This window comes from Panthera leo, chromosome D4 (genome assembly GCF_018350215.1).
Source record: "Panthera leo isolate Ple1 chromosome D4, P.leo_Ple1_pat1.1, whole genome shotgun sequence".
NCBI classification, from domain to species: Eukaryota; Metazoa; Chordata; class Mammalia; order Carnivora; family Felidae; genus Panthera; species Panthera leo.
In genome coordinates this window covers 64,821,165-64,833,303 of record NC_056691.1, presented here as the reverse complement: position 1 = coordinate 64,833,303, position 12,139 = coordinate 64,821,165, and the positions used below count along the sequence as shown (strand labels likewise).

The following is a 12,139-nucleotide window of genomic DNA, read 5'->3' as shown; positions in this document are numbered from 1 at the left end:
AGGTAATCATGATGGGTGAATATAAACAGCATCTTCCTCTAAGGAGAAGGATAAAGGTATACAATTTATGGGAGCTAGAAAGTAAAAATAAAGAATTAGGCAACAAATAATGTCTAGTATAATAACTATTCATTGGTAAATTTCTCCTTCCTTCCTTCCTTCCTTCCTTCCTTCCTTCCTTCCTTCCTTCCCTTCTTCTTCTCCTTATCCTTCTCCCTTCTCCTCATCTCCCTCCTCTTCTTCATCCTTCTTCTTCTTCTTATTTTTCTTTTTTTGCTAATTCTAAGATTTGATTTTATATTTTTGTGGTTGCTATGAAAGTTGTCACTCAAATCTCCTAGAGAATCTAGCAGGTTAGCAACCCACTGCCACACCTTTGTATCCACTATCAGTTTCCCTCGAGCTGTTCCATATCCATTACTGGGCCAGCAGGCTGGAGTTACTAGTGCTGTACCATTCCTGTCTAAGGCTGGAATTTTCCAGCAGGCAACTTTTGCTCAGAGACACCGATGGCTGGTTAAAACTTTTTCAGACTTCACTAGAGCATGAGACTTCCTACCCAATCCTTTTTTCACTCTTTCTTTTCACAAGTATCTAACCTGCATTGGGTTCTTTAGGTTCTTCCTGCCTACTCCTATCCCCAACTTCTTTGTCCTTCCTAGGACTTTTCCTCAGTAAATTTCTTATACTTTTTTTATGTTTATTTATTTTTGAGAGAGAGACAGTATGAGTGGGTGAAAGGGCAGAGAGAGAGACAGGAAGACAGAATCTGAAGCGGCCTCTAGGCTCTGAGCTGTTAGCACAGAGCCCAGCGTGGGGTCGGAACTCATGAACTGCGAGATTATGACCTGAGCCGAAGTTGGAAGCTCAACCAACTGAGCCACCCAGGTGCCCCTAAATGTCTTGCACTTCTAATTCTGCTTCTTGGGGGCACCCAAGCTGGCATGGTATTTAATCATTTGATCCATCCATGTTGTGATATATTAATTAAGGTATTTTCAACTATACTAATATTTATTTATTTATTTGGCAGTTTTATTTAATTATGTCTACTATGCACCAAGCTCTGTGTTAAGCAACATATACACAAAAATAAGAGAAAAAGCTTACTTCTCCCAAGTACTTACAGGTTTAAAGGAAGACTCAAGCAGATAAATACATAATAATAATACAAAATTGAAGATACTCCAAAAGAGGTGTAAACTGAATTTGAAAATTCAGTGGAGTGAAATATCAATTCTTCCTGTTTCTGGAAGGCAGCATAAATCTCAGAAATGTTCTATTAAAGTTTAATTCCTTAGGTGGAACATGGAGAGATGAGTTTTCACATTGCATTAGTTAGGGCAATGCTAACTATGTGTAATAGTGTAATAGCTCAAGACAAATAGACATTTATTTTTCAATTATGTAATTATTTCATTCTTGTGGTCCTGGTTGTTGGGGGCTTTCACTCAGGAATTCACCTCTGGAGTTAAGGATATAATCTCATAATTCAGGGCATTTAGTAACAAAGGAATAGAAGTAGAAAATGGAAATTGGGTTGGCAACAAATAATGTCCAATGCTCTAATCATTCATGTACAGTTAGATAAATATACTATTCCTTTTTGGATAGTTTCAAGATTTGATTTTATATATTTGTGGTGGTGATCAAACTTAATTAAGTCAGAGAAAGACAAATTCACATAATTTTACTTATATGTGGAATCTAAAAAAACCCAAAAGATCAAAAACAGAAACAGACTCATAAATACAGGGAACAAACTGGTGGTTGTCAGAGGAGAAGCGCATGGGGGGATGAGTGAAATAGGTGAAGGGGATTAAGAAGTATTAACTTCTAGTTATAAATAAGTCACAGAGATGAAAAGTACAGCATGGGGTATCTATAATAGACTTATTTCAGACCTAAGGACACATGCCAATTGAAAGTGAAAGGATGGAGAAGCATTTCTCATTCAAATGGAAGTGAAAAGAAATCCAGGGTAGAAACATTTATATTAGAGAAAATAGACTTTAAAACAAAGACTGTTCACAAGAGACAAAGAAGAATACTATATAATCATACAGGGAATAATCTAACAAGAAGATATAACAATTATAAGTACTTTTGCACCCAACATGATGGCACCCAAATGCATAAAGCAGTTAATAACAACCATAAAGGAAGTAATTAATAGTAATACAATAATAGTAAGGGACTTTAACATCCACTACGTGGAAAGATCATCCAAACAGAAAATCAATAAGGAAACAGTGGCTTTGAATGATACCCTGGACCAGATGACTCTAACAAATACATTCAGAATATTCCATCCTAAAAAGGCAGAATACACATTCTTTTCAAGTCCACGTGGAATATGCTCCTGAAGAGATCACATATTAGACAAAAAAATAAGTTTCAACAAATTCAAAAAGAACAGTCATACCACACATATTTTCCAATGACAAAGTTATGAAACTAGAAATCAACCACAAGAAAAATCTGGAAAAAGCACAAATACATGGGGGTACCTGGGTGGCTCAGTCGGTTAGGCATCCGACTTCGGCTCAGGTCATGATCTTATGGTCCATGGGTTCGAGCCCTGCATCGGTTCTGTGCTGATGGCTCGGAGTCTGGAGACTGCTTCGGATTCTGTGTCTCCTTCTCTCTCTGCCCCTCCACCACTTGTACTGTCTCTCTCATAAGTAAATAAACTTCAAAAAAATTTTTTTTAAAAAGCACAAATGCATAAAGGTTATACAACATGCTACTAAACAATGAACAGGTCAAAAAGGAAATCAAAGAGGAAATAAAAAATACATGGAGACAAATGAAAATGAAAACACAATGGTCCAAAACCTTTGGGATTCAGCAAAAGCTATTCTGAGAGGGAAGTTTCCAGCAATACAAATCTACCTCAAGAAGTAAGAAAAATCTCAAACAACTAACAACCTTACACCTAAAGGAGCTAGAAAAGATGAACAAACAAAACTTAAAAACAGTAGAATAAAGGAAATAATGAAGATTAAAGCAGAAATAAATAGAATAGAAACAACAACAAAAAAATAGAACAGATCAATGAAACAAGAAGCTGGTTCTTTGAAAAGATCAAAAAATTGATAAACCTCTAGCCAGACTAAAAAAAAAGAAAAAGGAAAGGAAAAAAGAGAGATAGAGAGAGGACTCAAATAAACAAAATCAGAAATGAAAGAGGAGAAATAACAACCTACACGACAGAAATACAGATTATGGGAGAATATTATGAAAAATTATATGCAAACATATTGGACAATCTAGAAGAAATGAATAAATTCCTGGAAACAAAGAAACCTAGTGAAAGTGAATCAAGAAGAAATAGAGAATTTGAACAAACTGATTACTGGTAATGAAATTGAATCAGTAATCCAAAAACTCCCAACAAACAAAAGTCCAGGACCAGATGGTTTCATAGGTCAGTTCTATCAAACATTTAAAGAAGAGATAATACCTATTCTTTTCAAACTATTCCAAAAATAGAAACGGAAGGAAATTTTCCAAATTCATTCTATGAAGCTAGCGTTACTATGATCCCCAAACCAGATAATAAGGACACCACAAAAAAAGGGAACTGTAGGCCACTATCTCTGGTAAACACAAATGCAAAAGTGCTCAACAAAACAGTAAACTGAATCCACAAGTACATTAAAAAAATCATTCACCACAATCAAGTGGGATTTATTTCTGGGATGCAAAAGTGGTTCAATATTTGCACATCAATCAACATGATGCATCACATTAACAAAACAAAGAATAAAAATCATGTGATCATTTGAATAAATGCAGAAAAAGCATTTGACAAGGTACATCCATTCATGATAAAAACCCTTAACAAAGTAGGTTTAGAGGTAAGACACTTCAACATGAAAAAGGTCATCTCTGAAAAATCCACAGTTAATATCATGCTCAATTTGGAAACACTGAGAGCTTTTTTTCCTAAAGTCAGGAACAAGACAAGGATGTGCACTCTCACCACTTTTATTCCATACGCTACTAGAAGTCCTAGCCACAGCAATGAGAAAAGATAAAGGAATAAAAGGCATCTATCCAAATTGGTAAAGAAGAAGTAAAATTTTCACAATTTGCTGATGACATGATACTATATATAGAAAACTCTAAAGCCACCACCAAAAATTACTAGAATTGATAAATGAATTGAGTAAGGTGGCAGGATACAAAATCAATATACAGAAATCCATTGCATTTCTATACATTAATAATAAAGTTACAGAAAGAGAAATTAAGAAAACAACACCATTTATAATTGTATCCCAAATAATAAAATACCTAGGAATAAATTACCCAGCATAATTCTTTTTAATGTGCCACTTAGATATCTGTCAGGAGAGATCTTAACTTTTCCAATCTTTTATTTTTAATAAGAAGAACCAGAAAGACCCTGTATGTGATGGTTTATGGTGAGATCTAGAAACAGCATGTCTCGTTTGTCCACATTCTGTTGTCTGAAATCCAGCGACATCGTCTATACAATTATGCAGGAAGGTGGAAATTAGCATCTATGCGCCAAAGATTTTTAACTCTCAGTAGTTCTTACCACACAGGTAAGAACAATATATGCATAATAGAGTTGTTGAAGTTCTTGGGATGTTTGAAGAAATAAATTGAATAAAATTGGAATGTAGGGTGATGAGGAAAATGAAAGATATAGTGAGGGTAGAGAAGCTAGTAGTTCTTCCAATGCTATTTATTCAATAAATTTTTAAATTTATGCACCTTTAATGCTTATTTTGTTCTATTGAAATTTTATATATAGTGCAATCTATTTTTGGAATCTTATCTTCTCTCTTGATGACTATTGCTATTTTTGTGACATTATTACACTGTTCTAGTTATTCTAGGAGCACTATATCACAAAAAGAGCTTGTTTGATTAGGGCTACCCAAATAGTTATTTTTTTAATTATAAGCAACAAATTTGTAAATTTAAACTAACATTTACTCAAGTCTATAGTTAATCTGGCCTTCATTTATTTAGGGTTACTTCAAGTACAAAATCAGCATTATGTGTTTCTAAAATAGCAGAACAGTAGAAGTTCTCTGGCAAAATACAGCTTCCATTCTTCCTAGAATACATCTTTACATAGATCCTGTCTAATATATTCAAATTATTTCATTAATGGATGGGATTTAGAATAATATTTTGATATTTCTTTTGTTTAAAATTATTGAGATATAAATAGACTTACAGAAATACCCTTATTTCATCAGACTGGCAACAAAAATCTGACAATAAAAAGTGCTGGTAAAACTGTGAGGAATGGGAATTTTCATACCCTTCTGGTAAGAATGTAAATTGCTAAAAAAAATTAGAGTACAATTTGGCGGTACTTAATGAAACTACAAATGCACATATATCAATCCAATAATCTAAGTACTCCCTAGAAAACATTTTTTCAAGCGTAGACAGAAATTCCTTTTAGCAGAGTTCAGGATGCAGAAAAATATCAAATCAGCCAAAATGCCCTTCATCAGAGGGATGGATAAATAAGATGTGATATATTTATGAGATTCTGCACTACAGATAAAATATTGAGCTAAAACCATATATTGAATATAGATAATTTTTTATTTTTTGTTCTTTTTAATTTTTTAAGTGTTTATTTATATTTGAAAGAGAGACAGAGAGAATGTGAGTAGGGGAGGGGGAGAGAGAGAGAAGGAGGCATAGAAACGAGAGCAGGCTCCAGGCTCCAAACCATTAGCACAGAGCCTGACATGGGGTTTCAACCCATGAACCATGAAATCATGACCCAAGCTGAAGTTGGATGCTGAACCAACTTACCCACCCAGGTGCCGCTGAATATGGATAGATTTTTAAAAATGAAAACAGTGAGTGGGAAAAGAAAACAAAGTTATGGAGTGATCATTTCTACATCATGTATGTTACAAAAAAATTAAACAAAATACACATCTAGTAGAGTGAAGTGAGTGATAGTCCCAGGGATGGGAATAAAAATAATTCAACTGTGTCTGTAATCCTTACACTTGTTAATTTAAAGTATAAATAAAATATGAAACATGTGAGAAACTGCCAGTCATAAGATATGTGTATTTATTTTTTCTTTATAATTTTCTATTTTAAAAATTTCTTAGAATATTTAAAAGGAAACAATAAAAGTACATGATTTTTCCTAATTAGCATTAAATTAGTAAAATAATAAGTTATTAGGCAAAAATGTTACTAGTCCTCCTTACAGCCTTAGACTTAGAAGGGTTGGCTATAGGATGATAAATGCTATTGCTTAGTTTGAGGTCTGTTCAATATTCTGTATGATAGCATCTTGGACAGGCTGATTTAAAACTAATCTACTTGTGTGCAAAATTAACTCATAAATAGAGTGCCCCTCAGTTCCAGGAGGAAAGCAACATTTACCAAACAGGTTCTCCAGAATTTCAGCCAATGAATATTTCAGGAAAGAAATAAGATAAATACGCTAATTTAAATTACATACTTATACAGGAATTCTCATAGGGAAGGACTACTTATTTGTTTCTACAATAAATGATATGAAATTTAGTTCACAATATTTTAACATCCACTTTGGTTGCTCAGAGACCTATCTTACTTATTGATGACCTTCTATATTTACAACTATTGCTTCCAAAATAGATGGATGAGGTTGCTGTGTGCATTAAAAGGAAATGATATACATACAGATCCTCATCCAGAGACTGGCAAATAACAAAACAACTATCACTATTATTAAAGCAGAATATTATCAATGTAAGCTTTTAACTGAAGCTAAATTGTCTGTTACGCAATCCTTTCCCGTATTTTCCCTTTTTTAAGAATAAATATAACAAAAATTTTTGTAATAAAAAATGAAGGCACAGAATCTCAATTAGAGTGTAAAAGAATAATCTACAGACAGACAAGAACATAGTTGTGTTAAAATTACTGACCATAATAATTTCACCTGTAATAGCTATTTATACTACAATAGCTTGAAGTGTATTAACAAGCTAAGTTTAATCATCTATATACACATTGCTTATGTTTCTTATTCTTTCCCTACCATATCCCATATTTGGGCCTTAACTGGAAATTTGAATATCTCAGTACCTCTAATGAGAAGCCAGGGCTTTGTGAAACTGAAACCATGGGCAAGTGTCAAAGCTTTCTACTTATTGATTATCATTTATCTGAGCATTCCAAAGGCCATGCAGGGGGGATGCTCTGAAGGCTTCACCTTAGGCCCCTCATTTAATCAGCAGCAAACTGCACCTGCAGGGCTCTGTGCCTCACCTAGGCAGCAAACACACTTGCAGTATCCTTGCCCACCAAAACATAGCAATAAGAAAGGGAAGAGAATAAACAGCTTTACTTCAGCAACGGATGTTAACTCCAGAAAATGCTGCCTTGTAGGTGCCTGTCTTCTGAGCCTCCACAACAGAGAATTTCCCCCAGCTCATTGCTTACAGCACTGATCTGTAATTGTCTGATTTCCTGTATCTCACATCAGCTACAGATCTCAAGGCAAAATGGTGCCAGATTCATTTCCGTATCCCCAGTACCAAAGATAGGGACTAAAAAAAAACCCATTATAGACAGTTGACATTTTTTGTTTCAGTGAATAAGTGAGTAAATGTTTAAAGATCTTACTTACTTTTTCCTCAATCTGAATGTTCCCCTTTATTTTCCATGGTCTAAGTCCTTTGTACACTGATTCTTGAGTCAAATCTGGACTGAGACTGAGATAAAAAGGACATAAATAAATTCATCTTTTGGCTGAGATTTGACACTATTTTGTCCCCAGAGTCAAAACCCCTCTGTTTCCCATACTCATGGGTCTACAAGACTCTTTTTTTGGCTAATAAAGATCAGTGCCCTTGTCCATTGTAATTTGGTTTCAGCTAACCTTTCTTACTTTGACCACACTTACCCCAAGAATTTACAGTGGTCAGAAAAAGAAAAAAAAAAGATTCAAACAGTATGAGACCTTTACATAAAGTAGAAGACTGGTTAACAAAATACTAGTCATAGGATTACAAAAGGTTTCTAAGAGAGTGGGAAATAAGAGAATGAAAAAAAGAAAAGAAAGAAAGCAGCATGACAGTGTAGGAAGCTCTCTGACAACAAAGTGTAATTTGCTGAAAAGAAAGATATGTGACTAAAACATCTAAAAAATACAGAATTAGAGGGTTTTCAGAAAATAGATATAACCATTAACATATATTGAAATACTGTACTATTTTACATATATTGATTTAGTAAATCCTTATAACCGTAAGAGATACTATTATTATTACACATTTTTACAAATGAAAAACCCAAGACACGGAATAAAAAAATGAGTTACCCAATGATCACACAAACTGGGCACACATTTTGCCAGGATCCAGAAAAGCCAAGATATCAGGGCCCAGGGGATGTGATTTCAATCTCTCTTACCTTGCCTTGTGTAGGATTAATTCTGAAAAGTATACATTGTTAAAGGCAATGGTTTATGGCTTCTAGTCTGACCATACCCTTCCAGTGATACTACCTGCATTCCATTCTCTTCATTCAAATTTGTGTCAAAAAAACACAAATTTGAACAAACATGTACTCCCCTATTTCAATGGCTCCTCTAAGGATGCCCGTTAAACACTGTTACACGAGAATGCTACTACCTAAGCATCATCTGCCATTTTACCTTACTCAACTTCTGTTCCAATCACAACTCATACTGATTTTGTTAGGCTTATTAACTATTTTGTTCTTTCCCAAAAGATATCTGCCCTGCTTATAATGCCTTTCCTATCCTTTTCGCTCAGGCTAATCTTGATTTAGTAGTTAGGGAGTTTTCTTAAACTACTGACTCATACTCACTTTTATCTTACATTGTTTATATATCCAATGGACTGTATTCCTTGAAAGATTATGTTCATCTTTGCACACCCAGAGTTTATAGTAGGTTTATATTATAGCTGTTAAATATTAAATGAAAGAATGAAAGACTGAGATTTAGATGTTTTTCCTAATGTAAATCTTCCAGAATATCATGAATTTCAGTTAAATAGTTAGGCAATCAAGTTTTGTACAATCAGGTATTGATAATTTCCTTCAAAATGACTCTAATTACTCTTCAATATGCCAATGATATTTTGAAAAATAGAGAGACTGTGCCATTTTTACCTTGTTTTTAGTACCACTTTACACAATGTTATAACCCAGTCATACATTGAATCAGGTAGCCAATTAGTGAAAGGAGCAACTAAATTAACTGGATTTAATTGACCAAAGATTCAAAAAAGTTTAGGTGCTATTAGATAATTGTTTGGGTGAATTATTCAGATGGTCAGCTCCTGGATCCCTGTATGCAGGCAATAAGAATGTTCTGATGATGAATAGGTGCCCATAAACATACTTTACTCTCTAAAATAGGTGATATGTAAAAATAAGGTATTACTTAGAGTTGTCAATAGAAGAAGGTACAGAATGAGATATTTTATTGTTCCCATTCTCATGTTATGTCTTTTTTCCCTTCAGACAAACACTAAGGAAACCATAAAAATAAATCTATCTACAAAATGACTGGCCCCCAGGATTCATTTTCATTGTAGCCACAGTTTTCCATCTCAATACACTATACAAGGTAAACAAAGCAGTAGGACATAGCAGTACCTGTGTAAATGCATTCTCCTATTTTCTCTACCTTGTGCTTCAATAAATCTGAGATATAATGAAAATTCTTTAAACAACTGAAAGAACTAACACAGACCTTACATGTTTCTTATGAAATGGCTTGATGTTCCTTCCAATTACAAAATAAAGCATAATTAAAAAATTCAGCTAATACAGAAATGTCTGAAATTGAAAGTAAGGCTCACAGGTGACCCAATATCTAGAACTATCCACTGTTAATAGCATAATGTATATACTTCCAAATTCCTAATATACACATGTAAGAAACACATATATTTAAGAAAAAAAAAATCACTCTAGACATATCCTCTGCAGTTTGTTTCTTCTTCATATATTGGTACTTCCAATGTCAGTGGTAATGCATCTACCAGGTTCCTTTAACAGTTAAATCTCATTTCATTGTATAGATAAACTTATCTATTGTAACCATTATTTCTGGATTTGAATAATGTTGCTCTATTTGGGTGTGTGTATGTGTGTATGAACCCATAAAAACAATTTCAAAGGATAAATCCCTACAACCAGGTTGCTTAATTTACATTTAAAAAAGTGATGGATTTTATCATATTGCCTTCATAGAATATTGCATGAATTTATAATCTTATCAATAGTCAATATCAATGCAATTTTGCTCATACCCCTTCCACTTCCAGAATTTTCTAGGCTATTTATAACTTTTTCATTCCAAATAAACTTAACATTGTTTCAACTTCGAAATAATTTCTGTTTTTTTTATATTTTTATTGTTATTAAATTCTCAAAAGTAAAATGCAAGGTAGAGTTAATATCCAGAAATCAGGCATATATCTTTTATTCAAGGTTTTATTAGTATGGCACAGTTACAATGTTCTTTATATAAGAATTACACATATCTTGGGGCACCTGAGTCGTCTGAGTCATTTAAGCATCTGACTCTTGGTCTGGCTCAGGTCATGATCTCACAGTTCTGGTCCCTGAGTTCGAGCCCTACATCAGGCTCTGCACTGACAGTGAGGAACCTGCTTGGGATTCTCTTTCCCCTCTCTCTCTGCCCCTACCTGACTTGCGCTCTCCCTTTCTCTCAAAATAAATAAACAAAAAAAAAAATTTAATGAAATGGTTAATGGATAACTAAAAAAAAGAACTACACATATCTCATAATTTCACTATGTTGTGTTGATGTTTATTGTGTCCATTATGCTGCTATGAAGAAAATAATTTCTTCTATTGTACATTCATATATTGCACAACATAAGAATAATGCATTATATGATACACATTTCCATGATATTCTATTTTTCTATTATATGTACATCACTGTTTCTTTATAGAGAAATGGTTGGGTTGCTAACTGTATATTTATTTGCAACCAACAAGCTTAATGAACTCTTATGTTTTAAAAATATTTTCATATGTTTCTTAATGTTATTTCTAGATATCTAAACCCCATATATAACCCATATATAACCCCATCTAAACCCATATATAACAATACGTTATGATAACATAGTATATAACACAGCGTATAACCATATTATATATAATACATAACACTGCATTTTTGCTATACTTTGGTCTTCTTTAATGGCATGGACTAATATTCAGAACAGTACATGGTTTCTGTGAAGATTTTTAGTCTTCAGCATGATAGAGTAAACTGATTAGTCTTATGTAATAACTTTTGATTTGTTTAGCTGTGTCCAATATTACTATTTTAACCTATTGTTCCTTTCTAGTAGGCATTGGCCTCATATTTTTGTTTTTGCTTCAATAATTTGTGTAATGATATATATCATTATATGTATACGTATGTATATATGTATATACATATATATATCATTACACAAATTTCATATATATGTGTATATGTGTGTGTGTGTGTGTGTGTGTGTGTCTGTGTGTAGTCCAATGCTTTCCCATTTCCTCTTATCTCCACTCCTCCACAATCTGGAATTGTAGCCTAGTTCTACTAGTGGTTACCTTTATAACATTAAATACATTTTTTTCTCAATATCTCAATTATAGGGGTGAAGAAATAATCAAACCAGTCAGGAATCAGGCAAGAAAAGAGAAGCTGCCATAAATGTTTGTAGTAGGGAAGAGTTTTAACATGGGACATTAGAAGCTTACACCGCACTGGAAGTGTGAGTAGGGTGGACAGTGAGGGCAGCAGGTCATTTGGGCTGCTGGTGCCACCAAAGACTCTTAACACTCTTACTAAAGTCACTCTCCAGCATCCCTGCTGCCTGCAGGACAGAAGTAGTTTACTTGCAACTGTTTGGAATTTCAAGAATAGCAGGAAAACTGCCACCAAGTAGCTTAGCTTCCTGTAGCACCTGATTGGGTGACCACAAGAGCCTGCTGTGTGACTGCCTGTGGCTGCCTGTAACTGCCAATGAAATAAGGGCTTTTGCCTGCCTCTTCAGCAAGTTCCTCTCACTGACAGACACTAAACTAGAAGTAAACATTAAAAATGATACTGGGGCATTTGTTTGTA

General features: G+C 33.9%; 1 long non-coding RNA gene across 1 annotated transcript in view; it reads right to left on the bottom strand.

The window, feature by feature from the left end:
* Positions 1 to 11,839, bottom strand: part of LOC122205200 — a 131,062-nt gene extending 119,223 nt beyond the window's left edge. The window contains exons 1-2 of the long non-coding RNA XR_006195942.1: positions 11,773 to 11,839; positions 7,643 to 7,727 (exon numbers count right to left, since the gene is read on the bottom strand). This is a non-coding gene — a long non-coding RNA (uncharacterized LOC122205200). The remainder of the gene's footprint in view (positions 1 to 7,642; positions 7,728 to 11,772) is intronic.
* Positions 11,840 to 12,139: the final 300 nt, after the last annotated feature.